This window comes from Mustela erminea, chromosome 13 (genome assembly GCF_009829155.1).
Source record: "Mustela erminea isolate mMusErm1 chromosome 13, mMusErm1.Pri, whole genome shotgun sequence".
Taxonomy (NCBI): Eukaryota; Metazoa; Chordata; class Mammalia; order Carnivora; family Mustelidae; genus Mustela; species Mustela erminea.
In genome coordinates, this window is record NC_045626.1 from 87,495,451 (window position 1) to 87,519,414 (window position 23,964).

At 58.9% G+C, this 23,964-nt stretch overlaps 1 protein-coding gene across 1 annotated transcript in view; it reads right to left on the bottom strand.

Moving 5' to 3' along the window:
- Window positions 1–23,964, bottom strand: part of NCOR2 (nuclear receptor corepressor 2) — a 204,884-nt gene that overhangs the window by 164,816 nt on the left and 16,104 nt on the right. The window contains exon 3 of the mRNA XM_032310351.1: window positions 12,843–12,889. The gene's annotated coding sequence lies outside the window, so the exon portion shown is untranslated. The remainder of the gene's footprint in view (window positions 1–12,842; window positions 12,890–23,964) is intronic.

Here is a 23,964-nt window from a genome sequence, read left to right on the forward strand (position 1 = left end):
GCCCTGACACCAGGAGGAACTTATCCACACCCCGACCAGAGCTATTAATGCCTTGGGCAGGTTCAACGCCGGGCAGTGTCCTGCCACGGTCATTTCTCATGTCTTCCCCGGCCCCCGCAAGGAGCCGGGTCAGGATGGTTTGTTGAGTGACTTCACGAACACGGCAAACCACCAAAAACCAGAAACTGGGACAGGCAACTCCTTCTCGATGGAGCCAGCTGCCAAGCCTGAGCTTAAGATCAGAGTAAGTCAGCACGCGGTCAACTGTGTGGCACAGGACCCCCTCATTCTCCAAGCCCGAGGGGGACCATCCCCAGGAACCTGTCTGCCCCGCAAAGCTTTGCACAGCAGAAAATGATGGATGGAGAGGCAGAAGGGTCCCCCAGGGGCCGACGCAAGACCCTTGCCTCTGTAGGCATCAGTCTGCCCAGCTGTGAAATGGGGGCACACTGCCCACTGCCTCTCTCAGGGTCAACAGAAACCATACCCGTTGTGGAACTGAGAGAACCACAAGGTCCAGCCCCAGTGGAAGGGATCCCCGCTCCCTCCCCCCCCCACAGGAGCAGGGCTGGGGCCAAGGGAACAGAAAGGAAGAGCGTGAGCTAGAAACGCAAAACTGTTCCCACCTCCCCCTCTCCTATCGCGTCCCCAGTGCTCCAGAGACCACAGAATGCCATTCAGTGCGGCCATAAAGAGAAAGGAAGCACGGACACCTGCCACCACGTGACCCCGGAACACGTCAAGCTCTGTGCACGACGTCAGACACAAAAGGTCACCCACTGTGTGAATCCACTGTTAGAAAATTTCCGGAACAGGCAGGTCCACGGGGACAAGAGAGCAGGTGGTCGCCAGGGGCTTTGGGGAGGGGAGACGAGGGAGGGACCTCTAATGGCCACTCGGTCTCCTTGGGGAGAAGGTGACGAAAATATTTTAGCCCTAGACAGAGGTGTTGGCTGTGTACAGCATGGCTCGGGAACAAAAAACAAATGAACTGGTTCACTTAGAAATGGTTCATTTCACGTGATGTGAATTTCGCCTCCATTCAATAAGGTTAAGGGTCCCCGACCCCAGGCCTGGGACTGTCCTCCGTTCAATGCACACATATTGAGCCCCTACTGTCCGCCCTGGTCAGTGGGGAGACAGCAAGGATGAAGACGGAGATGGCCACCCTTGTGGAACTGACATGGACGAGGTCAGGAGTTGAAGACAGGATGTAACTCATGTCACACCACCTGCTGCGGACAGTTTCAGAGGCAGTGGCAGTCCGGCAGTGGCCCGGGTGGAGAAGACAGGCAGATGTGGAAACTTGTCAGCAAACAGGGTGCCAGGCAGAGGAAACAGCCAGGGCAAAGGCCCTGGGGCCAGGAGGCCAGCATGGCTGGGACGGCCAGCTGTGGCCACAGGGTCCAGACGTGCTGGGTTCTGAAGGCCACAGACAGGTCTTTAAAGTTTAGCTGTGATTAAAATAAAATTCACAAAACCGCATCGGTTTCCTAGGGCTGCCGAGACAAATTACTACAAACCGGGGGTGCTTAAAGCAAGAGCACTTTACTCTCTCACGGCTCTGAACACCCGTAGCCCAAAATCAGGGCTCTGGGGAGGAGGACCCTCCCTTGCTCTCGTCCAGCCTGTGGTGGCCCTGGGCGCTCCTCAGCCTGTTGTCTCCGCACCCATCTTCAAAGGGCCTTCTCCTCCGTGTGTCTTCTAAGGACTTTTGTCATCGGACTTCGGGCCCATCCTAATCTAGGAGGATCTCATCTCGAGATGCTTGACTTGATCGCATCTGCAAAGACCCTCTGTCCAAATAAGGTCACCTTCACAGGTTCCAAGCGGACGCAACTCCCTCCACTACGTGATTGAGGCTCAATGCGGCAGCATCAGACGTTCTGCAACATGCTGGCCTCCCCCCGCCCCCTGGTCCTTTCTGCCCCGACTCTGGGGAACGGGGCTGGAAGCTGTGGGGACAGTCACGTGGGCATCTCAAGTCCCCCCAGGGACCCCACAGCTGACCCCCTCCCCAGCCTAAGCCAGCTAAAATCAGACCCCAGGGAACCCAGACCCCCTTCCCGGAGACAGAGATCCGTGAGCCACTCACAAGGGGCTTGCAAGAAAAGGGACCTCCAGAACAAGGAAGCCAAACAGGCCACCTTCTCAGTCCTTGAAAGGAGATTTCGCCAGACAAAAATGCGCCCTTCTTTTATCCAGGGACAGAAGCCACGCTGGCAAAAGGCAGCCAACTGTCCCATAAGGCTCTGCTCCTGGGTCCTGTTTTTATTTTAAAAGGGGCCCACTCCCCCCCCCACCCCACCCCGGGAGCAGCTGCGAGCTGGCTGTGGGCAGGGCTCACTGTCCAACTGTCCAGACTCGTGTCCAAGTGCAGGGCCATCCTGCAGCAAACAGCACAGAGCAACTGGCAGGGATGCCTGGGCCCGAGGCAGGAGGCAGGGGGCGGATGGCCGCCTGCTCCGGGGCCCCAGGAGCCCACGCCCCAGCGACAAAGGAAGGAAGAGGTGTCCAGGAATGCTGCCGGCCACCGCCAGCTGGATTTCAGGACCCAAACCAGGAAGGACATTTAATACCAGTCCAGGGGGACACACGCTCCCAACATGCCAGGCATCAGGGGCACAGGGTCCTTCTGTGCTCCTTTACGCCTTACAGCAATGCCATGGAGTATTTTATAGATGGGGAAACCCAGAACAGGGAGAATGCAACGTGCCCAACGGCAGAAAGAGAAAGTGGCAAAGCTTAGAACACAGGGAGTGTAAGACCCAAGTCTGTGTCACTAACCACAAAGCTTACTGCTCTGAGACTCTCAAACTCCACTGGAGGGTTCTAGCAGGGACTACTGTAGCCTTGGGCCCCAACTTTTGGAAATGAGATCTCCAGAGGCATTAAATGTGACTTCCCAAGCCCCAGGACCTCCTGTTACATTCCATGGGATAGTCTGCCCAGATCACGAAGGGCAAAATACTTTGAGATGAAAGTCATAGCTAAGAACAGAGGCCACGGAATGATGACAGCCAGCTGTGGCCAACAGGGAAGCTCTTTCTGGCACACACGATGTTTTTTAAAAATTAGGACATTGCTTATAAAATCCAGATTTCTAGCTTCCCTGAAGAAGAAAATCAAAATATCCAGCTTGCCAGTGAGCCACAATCCCCACCACTCCCTTTGGCCTCAGTCCCTTCTTCGACTGCATCTGAGTTTGGGGCACCCCTTTCCCCAACCTTGGCCACCTCCCCACGGCTGTTGCAAACAGCCAGACAAGTACAGAAGGTCTCAGTCGACAAGAGAAAGGAATGTCACTCGGGGCTTCGAGTGACTCCTTCTCCTTGGTTGGCTGTACTAGTGGCAGAAACATGCCTATAAACAAGGCCCACAGAGAAGAAAGCTCCCCGAGGCATGGTTTGAGCCCTGGATCCAGCCATGCCTGAACTTGTCTTACCCTGAACTTTGCCATTATGAGCACCCATCAATTCCTCCTTGTGGCCCAAACCAGTCTGAGTGTGCCTCCACCATGACTCAGGAATCCTAAATGATCACCTTCGGGTCTCCCCTCAATTGACGTTTGTCCAAGAAGGCCTGTCCTGACCACAGAAAAATTCAGACCTTATTATACAGCCCAGGGACAACCTCAACTCCACATGATCCCTCAATGTCACCTGTTTAACTGACACTCTCCCTCTGGACACTAAACTCCTCAAAGGCATGAACAATTCTATCATTCTGATTCTAGGGGCCTACCAATGTCCAGAACGTTCCATGTGCCCAGTAAATGTAAGTTAATCAATGAGCAAAACAACAAAAGGGAGAGGCAAAAGCCCTTAAACTTGGTTTGTACCTGAAGTGTGAAAAAAGCCCAACCCCCAAGGTCTACAGAACAGCCTCAGATCCAGAGAACCACTTCTGGTACCCCTGGCTCCATTCCAGCCATGTGGGCCTCCTCCGCATTCTTGAAACATTATGGCCTCAGGGCCTTTGCAAAGGCTATTCTCGAATCCACAACACTCATTCCTCTTCTTTTCATATGGCTGCTTTCTTCTCATTGTCTAGGTCCTAGCTCCCATGTCACCTCCCCAGAGGCCACTCTTGATTCCTTTACCTAAAGTGCGCCCCCCCAAATAAATAAATAAAGTGCGCCCCCCAAATAAATAAATAAAGTGAGCCCCCCCCAACCAGAGTTGTCTCCCACCCTGCATTACCACAGCCAGCATATGCGCTTCTTGCCATACCACGTTTGTTTTGTGCCCTGCCCGTGGGATCCACATGGCAGGGCCCTGGCATCTTGTTCGCTGTGTCTACACCCCCCGCCCCACCCCGGGAAGCCACAGGGACACCAGGCTGGCTGCAGGCAGGCAGAAAGCAGACCCCTCATGTCCTGACCAGTCCCGCCCAGCCCAGAACAGCTGACGCGTGCCTGAGAGTCCTGTGTGGCCCACAGAGCCTGGCCCGCCGCTGGGGCAGCCCTGCCAAGAGATCCAGTCTGGCTCCAGGCTCACGGGTGGCTGCAGGTGGCGCCTGCAGATCCCCCACAATTCATAGCAGGTGCGTGGAGTAGGTCTGCCTGGGTTCAAACCCCACCTCCGCCCGCTGCCAGCTGTATGACCTTGGGCGAGTCATTTAACCCCTCTGCGGCCACCAGCTCCCCCCGCCCCACCATAAAACAGAGCTGATGAAATACAGAACCTACCCCGTAGGGCTGCCCCAAGGAGTACACGGGTGGATGTCTGGGACACACTCAGAGCACAGCGTGGCACAGAAGCAGTGACCAGGCATCATTTGGAATGAACCTATTGTTAATGGCGGTGATTGCGGGAGACTCTCGCACGGCCCTAAGGCAGGCAGACGGTCCGGAAAGGTCAGCCCTGGTAACAGATACAGTATTTGCTCTGTGTTAGGTCCCATCTGGAGTGTTGTACTCCTACTGATTCCTACATGCGACATTTATCCTTGCTCAGACGAGCTTGTTCCAGCCCCTCCGGGCAGCCTCCCTAGATTGCCCCCTCCCCCAAAGCACCACGAAGACACGCAGTTCTTCATGGGAGTCTGTCCTCAATTCCTGTACGTCCTAAGCTTAGCGAGGGGCAGGGAGCGCACCCAAACCCCACGAACCTGAAGTCAGCACAGGGGAATGCAGGCCCCAGGCCAGCCCGAACGAAAGCCTCTGCCAGAAACACAGGTCCCATCTGGCTGCACGAGCCCAGCCCAGAAAGTGAAGGGTGTTCCCTCCCTGCAGTCCGCAGGACAATTCCGCCAGGGAGACCCAGGCCTGTCGAGGGCTCAGAAGGGCAGATGTCCCAAGACACGGGGCAGAGTGTGAAAAAGCAGGTGTCAGCGCTGGCCGGGGGTCTGGGGCCCGCATGGGATAACATCACTCCAGCCACCCCCACACCCTCTCTGTCCCCAAAATGATGTGAGCACAGCTGGTCTCCTCTTCCCACCAGACAGCTGGGCTTGCCAGTGAGGCCGGAAACGGCCACCCAGCACAGGAGGGACCCGGCGAAGCCAGCCATGGGCGTGCAGGACCCCTACACTTCTCAGGCAAGAGCAGCGGGGACTGCGGTGGTCTCCGTCCCCCAGGTCAGGTGGGAGAAGCTGGTCAGAATGGGAGCCCCGCCCCCACCCGCTGTGACCTCACTCAAGTCCTGGTTTGCTCATCTGGACAATGGGTCTAAGGATGATCAACCCTGCGGCACAGGCGGCATGAGGAGTGCCCACCACACCAGCAAATCAAAGCCACCCAAGGGAAAAGGGAAGATCTAGAAAGAAGAGGGCATTTTAACTTCAGCAGTGGGCTTACTTTGTCTTTAAAATGAAAAATAAACATTTTTATTTTATGGTTCAGAGGGTTCCTGTTTGATTTATGGCCATCGTGGAAGGCATGACATCATCTTTTCAGCATTTACGCCTCTGGAGGCCTTGAGCCATGCTAAATCAGCCTCTCCCTCCAAGACCTCAGGAAATGCATGAAGCCTTAACACAGCCCAGCACAGGGTCAGCAGGAGAAGTCCCACCCGGGATGACCTTGGCCCCAGGGTAGACAGCCTGGGTGTGAATCTCACTGGCTGTGTGACCACAGGCAAGTCACTTCACCTCTCTGTTCCTCAGTTTCCTCATCTGTAAAGTGGGGATAATAACAATAGAGATTGTTACGGGGCGGGGGGGGAGGGGGTTGGGGAAGAGTAAATTATAACATGTGAAAGGCAACAAACACGATTACTATTACAACCTCTGTTATTATCACTGGCATTTACGGCAATTTCAAAACGGTTAGGTTTTTAAACCTGACCACAGGGATGAAGACAAGTCCGCCGGGATCCCTGGCGCCAGGGGGGCCCCATCACCGGGCGCACTGGGAGCCCCGCAAGGCAGTGCCTCCCTCTTCCCTCCAGCTGGGGCAGGGATTACTGTCAGATGGGAGAAGACGCATGTCGGAGCCAAAGATTAAAAACAAGTACAATTATGGGGCAGGCATCCATCCATAATTATGAATTTGATGTAATTAGGCACCCCACTAACTTCATTACTTATTTATTTACGGGATTGCTTATTTAATTTACGGGCCTCCTTCCCCGAAAAGTCATCTTAGCGAACACCCCTCCGGCGAGGGAGAAGGACGAGAAGTCTCCCCTCTTTGTCCCCACCCCCATTCCCGGGCTTCTGTATGTCACGCTCCTGCCCTGCCCCAAAAATAGCTCCCCGGAAGGCCTGCGTGACTTTGCCCAAGATGACGGGATCACGCAAGGCCTGACGTTCCCTCGGCAAAGCCAGCCTACGGTGCCTGACCCGGGAGGCGTGGTACCTCCACCACACCCTCGCTCTCCAGCAGAGGAAACCCTCCGGGAAGAGGGGCGGTTCTGTCCCCCGACCTAGTCATCAGTTCCTGGCCCGATGGACCCTCTGCACCAGCAAAGCCATCAGTGCAACACAAGGCCTTGGCCCTTCCCAGCTCCGAGGAGGAGAAAGAGAACTCAGCTCTCGCAGAATGACTTTAGATAAGTCACCTGAGCGCTCACAGCCTCAGTTTGCTTATCTGTAAAATGGGAGTGTTAAGAAAAACGCCCACAGCTAGCTACCCGTAAAAACCCAACTGCTGCCACCCAGCATGTCCCCGGGTGTGGGCCAATGCAATAAGGCATGAAAAAGCGGTCAGAGGCACAAAGACTTGCCGGCTTTATTCCTAAGAGCCCCAAACTGGAAACAACCTCTAGGCCACTCATGAATGAATAAATGAGCTGCGGCACATTCGTACGCACTCACCAATTAAAAAGGAGCAGTTATTGATACATCCAAAGACAGGGAGGAAACCCAGAAACATGCAGAAAGAAGCAAAACACGCCAAAAAGAAAATGCATTCTTTATCATTTTATTATGAAAATCTGGAAGATTCTAGAACTTCCTTGGTGGTAGATCAGCGGGGGCTTCTGAGGGAGGAACGGGGATTCTCTTGGAGCAGGTGGAAACACTCAGTATCTTGATTGCTGTGGTTCTCAGATAAATGTTTTCCACTGTCCAAACCCATAGAGGTGAATCCTTAAAATGGGTATGTCCTACTCCAGGTTAATTACACCTCAGTCGGGCCGATTTTCGTGAACCACCACAGAGAAATCCATACATGAAAATCCGCAGCCTTAACCCCACTCAGGTGCCTGGACACTACTTCCCCACTTCCCGGTCAGGTCTGCGGCTTCCTTCTCTGAACACCCAAGTTACCCCCACGGCCCTGATTTATGAGCCCTGGACAAGGAAGGTCAGGGTTACATCCTGGATTTATTCCTTCCTTGCTGGGTCATTTAGGGCAAGTCACTTTGCCTCTCTGCCTGTCAGGCTCCCCGTCTACAAGAGCAGGGTTATAAATAGCACTCTCCTCGGAGAGTTACTGTACAAGAAAATGAACCGAGGTGAAAAGCACCAGCTGCAGGCCGTGGCATACAGCAGGGGCCTCATTATTGCTGCTGCAAAATGATGAATGGGCAAGCACCAGACCCCGGCATGGACAGGACGGGCTGGGATGCTTGCCCACCCCCCCACACAACACACAGGAGAACCCCACCAGACAAGACTCCAGGTCTGGGTAGCTACCCTTGTCACTGAAGGCTCCTGGCTGCGGGGGCTCCAGCATTTAACTGATGCCTCATGTCCAAAACAGGACAAGGCTCCTCGACATCCCACCTAGGGGGGCAGACACAGAAGGATGGGGGCGCAGCGCAGTACCCCAGAGGTCATTTTGGGATAGGGGCTGGCCCGCGGGGAGGATGTTCTGGTGGAGAAGGGCACCCTGGTGGTCACTAACTCGGGTAGGTCAAGGGTCACCCCGGAGCCCCCCATTTAGGAAAGAAAAAAATGGTCATAATAGAAGGACGGCAGGGACTGGGGGGTGGCTTCTGTGCCGGCTGACACGCGCCTGCCCGCCAGGGCCGGCCCCTGCTCCCTGCTACCCTGTGAGTGATGGCGCGGGCAGGCGGCGTCTGGGAGTCATGGCAGGAGGGGGCGTCCCCCGGGCCCGATTAGAGGGCCAGCCGCAGGCAGACACGCTCAACTGTCAGCCCCGGCCTCCCAGCCCGCCATCAGAGGTACCATTAATTGCTGTCATTTGAGGGTGGCCTGTGGGGAGAAGGAGGGGGGTTGTGGGAAGGGGAAGGAAGGAGGAGGGGTGTGGAGGGAGAGATGGAGGGGAGTGGAGGGAGGGGCAGGGGGAGGAGGGGGAAGAAGGAAAGCAGGGGGAGGGGCAGCTTGCCCGGGGCAGAGACACCCCCCCACCCCCCATGCACTCATCCCCTCCACCGGGGGAGAGACCAGGGCCTCGCCCAACCAGGGAGAAAGCCAGTGGACCAAGGCCCCAAGGTGGAGCAAAGGGACTTCAGAGAGGCGTGATTCAGCAAGGCCCAGCCCCACGAACCTTCCCCCCAACCTCCCAGGATGCTGGGTCCCCATCTTCCTCCCCAGGGTACCCAGGCCCCCCGTCCACGATGAGCCCCCACCCACAGCAAGCCCTCACCCTCATCGGCTTGAAGCCCCCCCACCCCCGCCTGCAAACTAAACGCCACCCCCGCCAGCGACGGACACCAGCACAGAAACTCCAGAGTTCCCTGAGTTCAAACCCTCCCTCCGCCCCCTGCACGCTTGGGGACATGGCCTCACCTCCCTGTGCCTTGATTTCTTCATCTGCAGAACAGGACGCCAACAGGCCCCATCTCATGGGGTCGCTCTGAGGATCCAATGCGGAACCCCATGAGGTGCTTACTAGAAGGGGGTCTCAGCGACGGGAGCGCCACGAGCGCGTGCCGCGACTGTCACGGTACCGTCCTGGACCCCGGACCCAGGTCCTCTGTGGCCTTTGCTTGTCTCCCCTGCTGCCTCTTCTTTCAGAAATGCCTGCTCCCCCAGCTCCGACTCTGGCCCCACCAGGCCGCCCCGGGGTGAGGGTCTCAGAAAGGCCTTCAAGCCGCCAACCAGGAGCTGCGCGGCCAAGAGTCCACACGTCTGGGTCTTCAGACATCTGGCCCCGCGACTCCCCCCAAGGTCCCGCTCCCAGCTGCCCCTGCCTGTCCCCAGACAGGCCTTGTCTCTGGGCTGAGGAGCCACTTGGGTCCTGCCACGGGGGCTCCTGGGACCCCCCCCGCCCCCTCCCCCATCTGTCTGCCTCCCTCCTTCCTCAGACGTGATGGATCGCCCCAGAGGAGGAAGCTAAGTGCTTGCAGACAAAAAGCCCTTTTATCGTCCTCGGGTGGGCCACGGCATGACAAGCAGATAACTCAGCCACGGGAGGAAGGTTCCCCATTAGGCCAGTAAGGCAGATTGATGGAGGACCAAGAGGCAGAGGAGAAGGAGGAAGGAAACCCCCCCGCCCCCCCACCCCCCACCCCCACCCCCACCCACCCCACCCCCACCCCACCCCCGGCCCAGGCAAAGCTGCCTCCCTTCAACTTCAGAGGCACCCAAACTCAGCGGGCTCATCACTGTAGGGGGACGACCACCGGGGGCGCCTACGCCTCCCCACCTCCACGATGAGACCCACCACGTGGGACAAAGGGCCTGAGGAAGCAAGCAGCCTCCACGCCTGTCTATCCCTCCTGCCTCCTGGGGGAGAGGGGGCGGAGGGCAAAGGAGCAAAGGAAAGACGCCTGCTCCAAGGACACCCCACCCATATCTCACATGGTCTCCTGCAAACCAAGAGGCCCATTCCAAGCAGCCTCAGAGCCTTCGCATGGGCTGTTCCCTCTGCCTGGGACACCCTTCCTCCAGAGGACCACATGCTGGGTCTTTGCTCAAACACCACCTTCTCAAGTAGGACCACCCTGACTCCCCTCACTCTCTGCCGTTTGATACTGCAACCCCAGCCCACCCACACACTTCCCAAACCCCCTCTCTCCTCTGCTGGCTCTTCATGCCCAGGCTTCCCACCACAGGACACACTGTGGGTATATGACTTGCTTATGATCTGCCTCCCCTACTCAAGGCCCCTTCTCCAGCACCTGGGACAGCGCCTGGCACACAGTAGGTGTTTGGGAATAATCATTCTGTGCATGTATGTATTCCACAGAGGAATAAAACCTCTTGATAGCAGCCAGGTCTGAGCCAGAACGTGCTGAGCCCTGCTATGGGCCCAGCAATGTCCCCGACGACCTTGTAGGACACCCATTTGACAGACGAGGAAACCGAGGTGGATTCGCACCCAGGTCTGTGGGAGGCCCGCCTGCTGCAGAACCATCGGGGAACCCAAGACATCAGCCTCGGGCTGGTGTCAGGGACGAGGAATGAAACCCCCCCCACTTGCCTCTCAACTCAGTTTACCCCATGCAGAATGAGGCTGCACAGGGGACCCCAGCTGTCCCTCCAAGTCCCCACCTGCACCTGGTATAGATCTGACTGATCTATAGATCTATAGATCTGATCTCAGCCCTGCCACGGACATGGCAGGTCAGGCTGGGGCCCCCGCCAGCTGCTCAGCTCCCCCAAACCCTCCTCAGGGCCAGGCCCAGCTGACACCCCTTCTTCACTCCCCAAAAGAAAACACCTCTGTCAGTAAGAGGTAGAGAAAGATGCGGGGCATCGTGAACGAGCACTTACCACCTGCTAAGTACCGCACGTTCAAAAGCCCATGCCCCGTTCCAGGAGCCTCAGCCAGCCGACCCTCTGGGATCCTCTAGGACCCTCAGTGCCACGGAGCCGGGAAGGGGGCTAGCTGCCACTTCTAGGAGCCCCCCCCCCCGACTGACCACTCCTTCCTCTAGGGCAGGGGCTGAGGCTGGGTGTTCATTTCATGACCCAGGACGCCCCCTCCACAACCCCTCTGGGAGGCACCCTCCCCTAGGTCTCCAAATCTTCCCAGCTCTTGGGGAGAGGAACGGAGTGTCCCTGCCATGCCCACCAGGGTCTCCCAGGACCCCCAGCCTTAGTCTTTGCCAGGTCTGGAGCACAGTCTGTCCTTCCTGAGCCAAGCCCCGTGACTCCAGCGATGGGACTGGGCACTGGGAGAGGGGGCCATGAATTCAGCTCCCTCCGCTACAAGTCCTCTAGCTGCTTAAAAAAATTATAAAACACAGGAATCTTAGCAACAATCCACTCATCACCAATCCTGTGGGGGCCAGGAGGCGGGGAGCAGGGAGCTATAGCTGTATCCCTATTTTATAGATGGGAACATTGAGGCAATTTTATAGATGGGAACATTGAGGCACAGGGGGCCAAAGGGCCTTGCCCTGGGTCCCACAGATAAGTCGCCAAGAAAGATCTGCCCTCAGGCAGCCGGACCCCCGGGGCCTGGCTCAGGAGCTCCGCGCCTCTCCTCATTAAAAATCAACGTAATAGAAAAGACACTTGCACCAACCAGGCCAATGTCCGAATTCTCAGCTCCAAGCTTTTACCACTCACGACCCATTCCTGGACTGCCTTCCCTCTCCCCTGACATCCCAAACCCTGCCTGTGCCAGTATGACCCTGCTCCAGTCCCCCTGGTGTGGAAGAGGCCCCGCCGTCCAATGCACCAGGTGGAGGGGCGGGCAGCGGGCACAGACCTGTCCAATACGGGCCTTCATCTGCTTGCTGCCAAGTGAGCATGTTGGGAAAGAGTCTGCCAGGTTCCCTGGGAGGGTCAAGAAAAAGTTCAAGTCCCAGGTCTGGACTTCCCCCTGAAACTCAGGACAGGTAACCCACCTGTGCCTCAGTTTCCTTGTTTGTAAAACGAGGATTGCAGCCCATCTGGGGGCATAGCTGTGAGATCCACACAGGGAAAGGACTAGCTGTGACGTCAGCCTGCTCCGTGCCTGGCTCTGTTCTATCTAAGCTCGTTTCATCGTCACTGCCACGCTAGGAGGGGACACGGCTGATGCCCGCAGTTTACAGCTCAGGAAGTGGAGGCAGAGGGAGAAGTAGTGACTTGCCCTGCCTGCCGAGCATGCCTGGGCTGGGAACGTGGGCCCCCTCGTCTCCCACGGGCATGGTGGCCACGGTGGCACCTAGGTGTCCAGCCTGAGGACATCCTCCAACGCCCACCACCCTAACATCCGGCCTTTCCACAGGCCCCTCCCCACCACGCCTGCGGCCACCTTTAGAGCACAGAAGCAAGGTGCCCACGAACCCCACTATCCCACATCCACACCGCCAGGGACCGCCCCTTCTCTAGGGCATCATATCCCATCCCCAGGGGCCCTCAAGTCCCCCAAGCCATTCCCCACCCTGGGCACCTCTGGCGTACCCAGATCCCACCCCACAGGTCACACTGGGCCCCCGACCCCATCCAGCGGGAGGAATCTGGCTTCCCCAGAAATTCTGCCCCCCCCACCCCCAAGGTCCCAGCAATATGAATCTGCTACAGACGGCGAGTGGGGACAGCTAAGAACCTACCCGGAATGGCCTCCAGCAACACCGAGTCCCCAAAGAGCCCAGGAGTCCTGCGGGAGGAAAATACGAGTCTTGTTAGAAAACACTCAACAGCCCCCATGCATGAGCTAATAAGCACAGCAGGGCCCGGGCTGCGTGTGGTGGGGGTTGCGGGGATGCTCCGCCAGGGTTGTGCCTGGGGCCCTGGACGCCTGGGGCCAAGTATTTCCCCGGCACTGCCAGGCAAGATGAACACTCAACCACCAGTGACAGAGAGGGGCACTGGGGTTCACAGAAGCCAAGTCTCCTGCCCCCAGTCCCACCGCTAGTTAGTCAGGAGTTCCAACCCAGGCTGTGCGGTTACAAGCAACAGGGCCACCGAGGAGCTGGGGGCCCAGATCACAGTGTCGCTGAACCTCCCCCCATGAACTCCCCAGTGGACCCTATGAACACACAGGGGACCCCTGGAGGACAGCACCTGCTGGTCTCATTCAAGAACATCACCATCCAAAGTCAGAAACGGTCAAGTAGAAACTTGTGTTCAGAATCTATAAAGGACACCCACAAAGAAACACGAGAGCCAGTTAACGCAACAGAAAAAACAGACCGAAGTCTTGATAGCACTTGACAAAAGTCAACATACAAATGGCCCACAGGCACATGAAAAAGAGCCGATTTCACTAATGATTGGGAAAGCGCAAGTTACAGCCCCCAGGGGCCATCGCACCCCAACCTGGATGTCTAAGATTAAAGACAGACAGAAATCAAGTGTCTCGTGACCGTGGGACCCAGCAATCCCACCCCTGGGCCGTTCCACGAGAGAAATGAACCCACAGCTCCACGCAAACAAAGACTCTACACGAACCTCGGTTACCGCTTTACTCATAATCACAAAAACCCCCAGAACAATCCAGCCGTCCACCAACAGGCACACCCCAGAACACTGCTTGTCCCCAGTACCTACCATGTGACAACGTGTGGGACGCACACAATCAGCAGGAGGGACCTCAGGCTCTCGTGCTGAGCCCAGATGCCGGGCTCAGGGGGCTGCAAGCAGGGGCACGCGCCCTCGTCCCACAAGCACGAGTATGGAAAAGGCCAACGTTAACCGTCACGGGTAGAGAGGCCCAGAAAGGTGGTCCCCCCAGAACGGAAAGGAGACTCCCACAAAAAGCCAGGACGCTAACACCACGGGCACCAAGACAAGGGATGGGGGGGGTGCCTATATGGTGTCCACTTTGTAATCATTCATTCATCTGTACCCATGTGTTTTGGGGTTACTGTTTTAGCTTTTATACAGAAAAAAAAGGAAAGAAACAGTACAGTGGGCAGAGCACTGGGCAGAGAGTCCAGAAAGCCGGCTCTGGCCCCACTAACAGCTGTGATCTTGGGGAAGCCCCCAGCAAGCTCTGAGCTCAGTCTTCCCATCCAGAAAATGGGCCCGCTCCCCCACGATGTCTCCATGGCGGGCTCGGTCGCAAACATCTCAGTATCCAGTGGGCCTTCGGGACCCGCTCCTCCACCCACGCCGAGGCAAGCGGAGCCGGGGATGCCCGCTCTCATGGCGCTGGGGACGGCTCCAAGCAGGGGCTCGGGCTCTGCGGCCAGGGTTCCTGGGTTCAAACAGGGGCTCTGCCCTTCCTAGCGGTGCACCCCGGGATGAGTTGCGTCACCTCCGGAGCCTCCGTATTCCCATCTCGAAGGGGGAACACTGGAAACTGCACGGGCCTCAGAGCGGATGCCGAGTGCTTGTGGAGCACACCACAGCGATGGGTTATGGCTGTGAGCCAGCATTACCCCTGCTCCATAAAGGGCCCCAGGCAGGGTCAGGCCCAGTGGGCTCCCCTGGCCACACAGCTGGGGGCTTAGTTAGACCCCATCTTCTGTGTACCTTCTCCCAACTCCAGCCAGCTCCTCCCGCAGCCCCCAGACACAGAGCACCCAGCAAGAGGGCGTCAGGGGACAGAGGGCCGGGTCGGGGAGGGACCCGGCGCTGCAGGTGGAAGAGACCGCACCTGTGAACCCAGGGAGACCCGGCCGCCCACAGACAGCAGAAGCAGCTTCACTAGCAGAGCGGAGATGCTCAGGAAGGATCTGCGTGCCCAGAAGGTACAAGCTCCCCCTGGGACTTGCATTCCAGCTGAGCGGTGGATGGTGGAAGACTGGACGGTGGAAGCGGGGGGCCAAGGGGAGGCTCCAGCACCAGCCAGGAGGGTCCCGGCAGAGGCGGGAGAAGTGGATGGGACGCTCTGCCAGGAGAATCCACGGGGCGGGCAGGGAGGGAGGGAGTCTGGCCGGCCAGCTCGGACAGGGGTCAGGGATCGCTGGTCAGCTCTGGGTAGGGGAGGAGAAGAGAAACACAGCCCCCTGCGCCCTGTGCGCACCCGTGTGATCCTCACAACCCCCGGGGACCTCTGTTTTCTAGTCCAGGCAGCTGAGGCTCAGACAGCAGAGTCATTCACCCAAGGTCACGCAGCCAGAAAGTGAAGGTGTTGCGATGTGAACCTGGGTTCAGGCCCTCTGGGTGATGGGAGCCCGAACACGACGCAGGGCAGCTGGGGAGGCGGTTGCTGGAGATCCCGCCACCTGTCCGGACGGAGCTGCACGTCCCCAGGACCCCCCTCAGCCCTGGGTCCTCTGCAAGAGGAGGCAGCACCGACCCCCAAGCCCAACAGACCAAGCAGCAGCCGCGGGGGCCCAGCCATGCTCCACCCCCCACCCTCAGCCGCCAGCCGACGCTCACACACGAGTTCACGCCGTGCACACCCTCAGCCGCTCGCCCACTGGCTCATGGTCTCATCCGCTCACAAGCTCTCACCCGGTCCGCGCTCACGGGCGCCTCACGCTCGCACACGTCCGTGCACGACTCACTCACTGAGCACGCGGGGGGCCCGGGCGCCCTTCCTCCTCCGCTCCCCCTGGGCAGCGCTGGGCGGGCCCGGGGCCACCGATGCTCCATCCCAGCCCCTTCCTGTCCTCCTCTTCTCTCCAGGGCTGACCAGATCTGTCTCCCGGCAAAGCAGACCCGAGTGGGCTCCCTCTCCCACGCCCACCGCCACTCTAGCTCGAGTACGTCGCTGAACCCCAGCGCCGTGGGCAGAGACTCGCCCACCCCCCCACCCCAGCCCACAACAAGCCCCTCCAGGCCTCTGCCCTCCCAGAACGAGCCCAACCGCCACCTTTTCCTCCTCCGGGAAGCCTGCCCAGATCACCCCAACCACAGAGGTCAGCCCCACGTGCCCATCCACCCCACTCAGAGACAGGAAGTCACCAGCCCGAGGCCCAGAGCCCAGCGAGGACAGAGTTAGGCGGAATTCAAACCCCAAGGAGGCTGACCTGCTTCAACCAGGACCTGTCACCCTCCAGCCAGTCCACAAGCTTGACAAAGCCCCGGCACAGGAACGTGGCCGTGAACCCGGGCCAGGAGGACTCTAGGGATGCGGGCACGCCCACCCACACCCAAGCCCCCCACGGGCGCACCAGTGAATGCACGGGGCCACTTCTAAGAGCAGGGACAACAGAAACCAGAGAGAACCTGCAATGAAGGGCATGGAGGTGGGGCTGGGACCGCTTCCCCAGGAGGTGACCCTGGAGACCAGGGCGGAAGGTCTAGGCCCTACCGAGATAAGCAGGAAGGGCACTCCAGGAGGAGGGCACAGCAAAAGGCAAAGCCCCAGAGGTGGGAACCAGCTAAACAGGAAAGCAGCCAGAAAGGCCAGGAGGTAGAGAGCCAGAGGGAGAGGACTCCTGGGTTTTATCTCCAGGGCAAGGCCGCAGAATTGGAGAGGCACGCTGTGATTTTACACAAAACAGCAGGAATGGTGTGAGGCAGGGCTGGTGAGGACAGGTCTAGGTCAATCCCTCAGGCCTACCTGGAGGGAGTGACCCTCCACCCAGGCCCAGTCTCGGGTCTCCTCCTGCACTAGCATCTCTCCTAAAGTCAGAACCTACAGGCTCGGCCTCAAGGCCAGGCAAGCATCCATGGCTGGGCTCCAGCACCCCCAACCCTGCTGGACCCTCATGGGACCCGCTGGTGCCATGGCGGGACACCAGGCCTTCACCCCCACCTGCTTCCGGAGTGGGGGGGCTACAAGCCCCCACCTACAAACACACAAAACAAATCCTCTCTCCTAAGCCAGCCTCTTCCCGGCCTCCCCGACAGGGGTAACACCATAGTTAGGGTCCCAGGAGGCCCTTGCTTGAGGTGCAGGAAAGAGCAGGTGTGGACAGAGCGTCCATGGTGCCCGCAGACCAGAGACAGCTCGGGCTCCAGCCCCACTCGAGCCACTTGTCTCCCTGTGCATCTGGCTCCCCATCTATAAACTGAGGGCTGGGGACAGTGCCCCCCACCCCATACGGTCTGGTGCCCCCTGAACAGCGGCCAGCACGGCATAGGGGCAGTTTCAACGTGTCCTTTTGCTCAGGACTTCAGAGCAGTACTCCAAGAGAAACAGGGAAGGGGAGACATGACACATGATAATGGTCCCCTGTCCCAAGGGTCTCAGCTGGAAACTTACGGAGCGAGGGCTAGAACCGGATGTTTCCTAGGACCCCAGCAAATCCCTCCCTCATGTGCTCATTTCACAGTGAGGCAGACTGAGGTCCATATTGGATAGGTCTGTGCCTGCAGCTTGCCCTGGTAGGGCTGATGGCAAGTGGTCTCTCCAGAGAACTCCTACACATTCCTCAAAGCCCAGCCCCATCACGCCCTCTCCCCTCCTCGCCAACAAGTAAGCGTTTCTGGACAGTCCAGGCATGTTCTGGCCCTCACTGCTACCCCATCCAAAGGCTCTGTCTGGCCACCCCCAGGAGACGCTAAGTCCCCCAGGAAAAGACCTGATTCCTCCCTCACTGAGGCCACAAGTCTCTACTTAAAGCTAGATGCAGAGTAACCGGCAAGGCAAGTCTCAGCGTAGAAGACTCTGGGTACCAGGAGTCGCTGGGGCACGGCAGGGCCAATACCATGGGGCACAGCTGCCCGTAGGGCTGAGAGAGGGCCAGGCACACAGCGGGGCGGGGCCCTGGACCTGCCTGCTTCTTCCACCAATCCCCTCCCCCAACAGACAAACCCCCCACCACCATGCACCTCCCACACCCACCAGAATCCCACCCATGCATACAAGCTCAACAGCCCTCTTCCTCCAGGCAGCCCTCACTCCTGCAACATCCAATCTGGCAGCAGCTACAATGCCAACAAGGAACAGTAATAGCGGTCATGGCCAACACTAGCTCCTCAAAGGCACCCCATGCCAAGCCTTTACTTACTGAACTCCAACCACCCCTCGAATGGGTTCTTGATTATCCCCACTGTACTGATGAGAAAATGGAGACCCAGGGAGGTTGAGTCAGAAAGCGGAGAAGTCAGGACGGGAGCCCTGGTTTACCTGGTCCCAGACCTGCACTGGGGCTGAGCGTCAGGGATGTCACGGTCAAGGGCAACCTCCCCTGCATTTGCTCAGACTCTGGACCAGGCAGCGCGGCACTAACTTCATCCTTGCTTCAGCCTCTCTCTGGAGCTGCTGCCCCCCCGGCTCCCCAAAGGACAGACTGAGGCTCCAAGAGGGGTTCTCACGGCCACCTGCCATGTCCCTCCATGGTCCCCGCAGAGGGCGGGGCACCCTCACGGTGCTCCATGGTCAGGACAGAGGTACAGACTGGGACCCTACAAGAAGCAGGGGCCACGACCCACGGGCAGCATCCCAGCCCCCAGGCATCATGGCCTCCTGCCCTGGGCAATGCTGTAGGCAGGGCTGGGACCAGGTAGGACCCTCAGTGCCGGCCCTCAGAGGGGAGCGCTCCACCTGCTGCCCCCGCCTTCCATCCCAACCCCCCTTAGCATGCACCGGGCGAGTTCTACAAAATCACCCACAGCCCGGGGATCACCATGGAGCCTGCCCCTTTGAGGAAAGGGACGTGAGCGATGCCCATACGAGCCTCTGCGTGGCCCCACAACAGCCAGCAGCATAAGCCTGTCGGACAGCTCTACAGAGCCCATCAGTGAGGAGGGCACTGGCCCCCAAGAGGCAAGCATGACCTCAGGCAGTGGTCCCTGCTGGTTGGCTTTGCAGACTTCAGGCACAGTTTGACCCAGGCACCAGGCTGGAAGCGGGCCAGGGCCCTGAGGCCTTTTAGGGTGGGAGGACGCACAGAGGAGGACCCAGGGGAGCCATCCGGGGCCGCCTGGCACACCTCTTCACATCAGGTGAACAGGGGCCGGGGGCAGGCCATCCCCACCGCTATGGTGGCCAGGAGCCCACACAGCCGGAGCGGGAGGCAGGCCCCGCCGCCCTTCCATTTAGAAGCCACTGGGACATTTTATTTTCCTTCTCAAGTGACAGCTGAGGCGTGCCGGCCCAGGCCAGCTCTCCTAGAAGCTGCAGAGAGACAATCACCGCAAGTTCGCCAGGTCTCTGATTCCCCACTGGACTGCGGCAGCCAGCGAGTGCTGGGAGCGGGGTGGAGGAGGCGGGGGCACATGCTGGCCATCCGGGGCCCTCTCTGCCCCACCTCTCCCCCTCCCACTAGGAGGGTGGCGGCCACAGCCAGGCCAGGATGAGTGGGTGGAAGTGGACAGGGCCTTGGGTAGGACAAAGGTGGGGGGGGGGTGTACAGCTCCGTCTGAAGGGGATGCAGCCCATCCAATGGTAGGGGACACAGCCCCACTCAAGGGGGGCACATAGTCAGGGAGAGAAGGGAGGGGCAGCCCTGATGCAGCCAGTGCACACCCCCAACCCCCAAGTCCATTGGTCTGGGCTCTCAAGAGAGGCCTGCACCGGCGTCCAGCAAACCACCACACTGGTCACCCTCATGGGAACACCCCCCTCGGCAGGCACCCGCGGCCGGGCTCTGGGCCAACTTCACAGCCCAGCCAGGGGGGCACGATCCTGACCTCATTTTGAAGATGGAGAAACTGAGGCCCAGAGAGGTTTGGCAGGGCCACGAGATTGCACAGCCTTCGAGGGGCGAAGGGAGATTGGAACCTGGGCATAGGCCCAACCGCCCCATCCTCTACCCTCCAACACCCGCAGCTGGGCCCCAAACACACTTCTCTGAACCCTCCTGCCCATCCTCTCGCTTGGGGTGTGGGGCCATCTTCAGTGACAGCAACCGACTGGAGAAATCAGACGCCAGGAAGGAGCCGGACTATCGACCGTTTCTGGAGGGAAGGGGGGTGGGCGGGGGCCCAGGCACACGGCTTCGGCAGCCTGACTCCCAGCCAAGCCCGGGCCAAGGCAGAGCAGGCGGCACAGACCAGCCTGGGAGGGCCAGGGGCTTCCCTCCAGACCAGTGGAGGCGCCAGCGTGGACAAGCCATCTGTCCATCCACCTGTCTGTCCACCACCGGCACGGACAGCCCACAGGGACCTGGAGCTCCCCTCCTGAGGGCTTCTCGGTGCCAGGCACACTGCTTGGAACTCTGTGCCTAGTAACTGGCTATTCTCTCAACCGCCCTATGGCCCTCCCCATTTTGCAGATGGGGACAGCGAGGCAAGAAAGCTCGCCCAGGCTTCCCCCAGCGGAGTTCCACACCCAGGCATCTGCTATAACCACACAGCATTACCTCTGCTGGCTACCCCAGCCCAGAAACCCCCTGTGGGGCAGGAGACAAAAGAGCAGGCTCTCTGCATGGGGTAGAAACTTCCAGAAGCCTCTGGATACCCTTCGGGTGGCCGCCTCATTGTAAAGATAACTCAGTCTCTGCCCCCTGGAGAGCACAAAGAAAGCACCCCAAGATAGTAGCAGCAGGGTTCCCCCAGACAGGCTTCCGGCTGCCGCATCCTGGGCTGGGAGCCTTCCCTGCCCCCGGCCCCAGGCTCCCCCCGCCCCCCGCCCTGGAGCGGGGTCTGGGCCATCAGTGGCTGCAGGGAGGAGCTGGGGGCTGCCTGGGAGAGAGCCGAGCTGCCATGGAGCTGTCGATCGCCAGAAGCAATTAATTGCCCAGGTCAAGAGACGGTGAAAGAGATTTGTCACCCGAGGCCCAGGGGATATTCCGGGGAATCCAGCAACGCAGGGCAGGCGGAATGGCCCCGAGAGCGATCAGGGTCCTTGCACACTTGCCCCCTCTATCATCCGTCCCTCCCTCCCACACCCTGTTCCGGCGCCCCTGTGCACGCACGCTCCCACTGGCCTGCGTGCCGGACACCGGCCCCGGCCCCAGCCTCTGGGACCAGCGCACCGGGCGGGACCAGACAATCCTTGAGGCAGTGTTCACTGCACAGACGGGAGAGTAAGGCCAGCAAGGGAGCCAGGACCCAGAGTCTCTGAAGCTCAGGGCCTGGCCTGACACCCAGATTCACTCCAGGTTCTAGCTGGACGACTCCACACTGGAGGCCGAACTTCTCTAAGGCTGTTTCCTCAGCTACACAACAAATACAAAATAACCAGAATGGCGAAAGTCAGGCAGGCTGGGGCTCAGACTCCAGCCGTGCCATTCTGAAAAGCCTGAGCAACTCGGCTTCCGCAAATCTCAGGCTCCCCGTCTATAAGCAGGGACGAAGCCAGGACAGCACCGTTCGAGCTCAGGTCAGGGGCTCGGATCCAGGTTGCCACTGGGCCTCCCCAGGGACCGGAGCTCAGCCCCCAGTCCTACTCGGATGTCAGGCAGCCCCCCCCGCGCCAAGCCGTTCAGACACCAGGCCTCAGCCCCAGAGCCCGGCCAGGATGAGGCACAGAGCACAGGCTTGTGTCCCAGACCCTAGGGCAAGGTCCAGCCGGGAGAATGAGGCTTCAGCGGACAGCATTCATTCACCCTCTGGGCTGGGCAGCCGGTTGTCCTGGGGAACAGAAAGGCCCTGACACACACACCCTCCATGTGTGCCACCGAGAGGATGGGGGAGGGGCATACAGGGTGCAGGCCTCCCCCGAGAGCCTCCACTGGCTTTGAACCCCTTGTTTCTGTACCAAATCCCTCCACACACACACTCAGACCTGTGCTGCCCCTCACACCCACTGATCGATGTGAGACACACCAATAAACACATCCTTCTATGGCTCCACTACCCAGATAGGAAAATCGAGGCCCTGGGAAACCAGCAAGGGATGGCCTCAAACCTGATTCTTTCTGACGGTTCCCATGAGCAAGAGCTCAGCTCAGCAGGTGTTCGGAAGCCCAGGTCACTGGGGCCAGAGGCAGCACTGAGTCAGAGTGAGAAACTCAGCGGAAACTGAAATCAGCCGGGGGGCCCCCCGTGCTCCCCAGAGCGAGCCATGCTGAATCACAGCACCCGACCCTGTGTTGGAAAGTTCCTGCTTCTGAAGCCGGGGTGGGGGTCGGAACACCATTGCACTAGGGGTGCCTCTCGGGGCCCAAGAAGGGGGACAGCACTTCACACACACTGACCCTGGAGCTGCGGGTTTCCACAGCACTTCACACACACTGACCCTGGAGCTGCGGTTTTCCACCCACCCGCCCCCCAACCCAGTGCTCCCGAGGGCCCCTCAGGGGTGTTCGTGGCTGGAGGGCGGGCAAGCCGGAGAGCCCCACCCCCTCACGGAGTTCTACCACCTTCCTGGCCACAGACGTGGGGGACGTCAGGACACAACCCCAGGCGCCGCCGCATCCCCCAGGTCCACTGCTTCCTGGCTGTGTGATACGGGCCACGGGGCTGAACATCTCCACGCCTGCCCCTTGCCTGTGAAACGGAAACTCTCACCCCTGGAGACTCGGTAAGCAAATGTGTTCGGTGCCTAGCATACAGTAAGAGCTCAATAAATACATATCTGTTTCAGTTCCCAGATTGATTGTCTAGTGCGGTGAAATTCACCCAACACAAAACTAACCATTATAAAGTGAACAACTCAGGCCGCCTGGGGGTTCAGTCGGTGAAGCGTCTGCCATCGGCTCCGATCTTGATCTGGGGATCCTGGGGTCGAGTCCCACTGGGGCTCCCTGCTCCGTGGGGAGTCTGCTTCTCCCTCTGCCCCTCCCCCACTGTTCTAGATCGTGAGAGAGAGACCCTCTCTCTCAAATAAATAAATAAAATCTTTAAAAATAAAGAAAAGGGAACAACTCAGCAACACCAGTGACATTCAGTGCTGTGTAACCACAATCCTCATCTCATTCCATACCAACACAGTCAGACCCCACGTGGCCTCTGGGTCTGTCCCTTCTCACTCTGCACCGTCTTTGCAAGGGTCGTCTGCATTACGAACCTACCAGCGTTTTCATTCCCTTTTCTCACTGACCAGTATTCACTGTCTGAATGAGTCAATAATATGGTTTTAAAATAAGAAAAATGTTAGAAATAATACAGAAAGGCCACATGACGAGGGACGTTATCTAGACACGTAGACAGTAAAGATTTAAGAATTCATCAAATTATAAAATAAATAACCGTAAGGACAGTAGGGGATATGGAATCTGGTCAGTGGGGAGGAGCTGCTAGCCAGCGGGAGGGGACCGTGGGAGCCCCAGAGCTGGCATCTCCTCCCTCGGGCCTCCCTGGTCCGGGCCCTACTGTGCTGTGCAACCCAGGGCCAATTCCTCACCCATGCTGGGCCTCAGCCTCACGTCTGCAAAGAAGGGCACTGGGAGGGATGCTTTCGGAGGGGGGAGCTCTCATGGCAGCAGCCACGTTCACAGTACCTCCCACTGACTCGCAGCCCTGGGGAGAAGAGAAGCTATGGCAGCCAGGCTGTGGGAACCCTGCAGGTGTGTGAGGATGCGTCACCAAGGCAGGCTGACAGCCGCCCCGTGCTGGGAACAGAAATGACAAGGAACTCCAAGATGCCTCATCGCCCTGCCTGGGGGGCACACTCTGGGCCATGGAGATGTGGGCCCAGCACGGAAAGGGGACCTGGGTTCGCCCTGCCTTGCCCTGCCCTCTCCTGCCTGGAGCACAGCCCAGATGCTGAGTTCCTAAGGCCCGATGCCAGGTTCCTGCACTTTGGGCCAGATCAATCTTCCCTGTGGGGGCTGCTCTGTGCCCTGTAGGATGTGTACGGCATCTCTGGCCCTTGGAGCACGCCCGCCCCCTCCTCCCCACCTTGGGACAACCGGAAGGATCTTCAGACATTGCCAAATGACCTTGGGGCCAACATCACCCCGCTGACCCCATTAGCACACCCTCAGAGCCTCTCTCCCTGGGCAGGAAGCAGCAGGCACTGGTCTGGCCGGTTCCAGACCGGCTAGAAGCCACTGAGGGAAA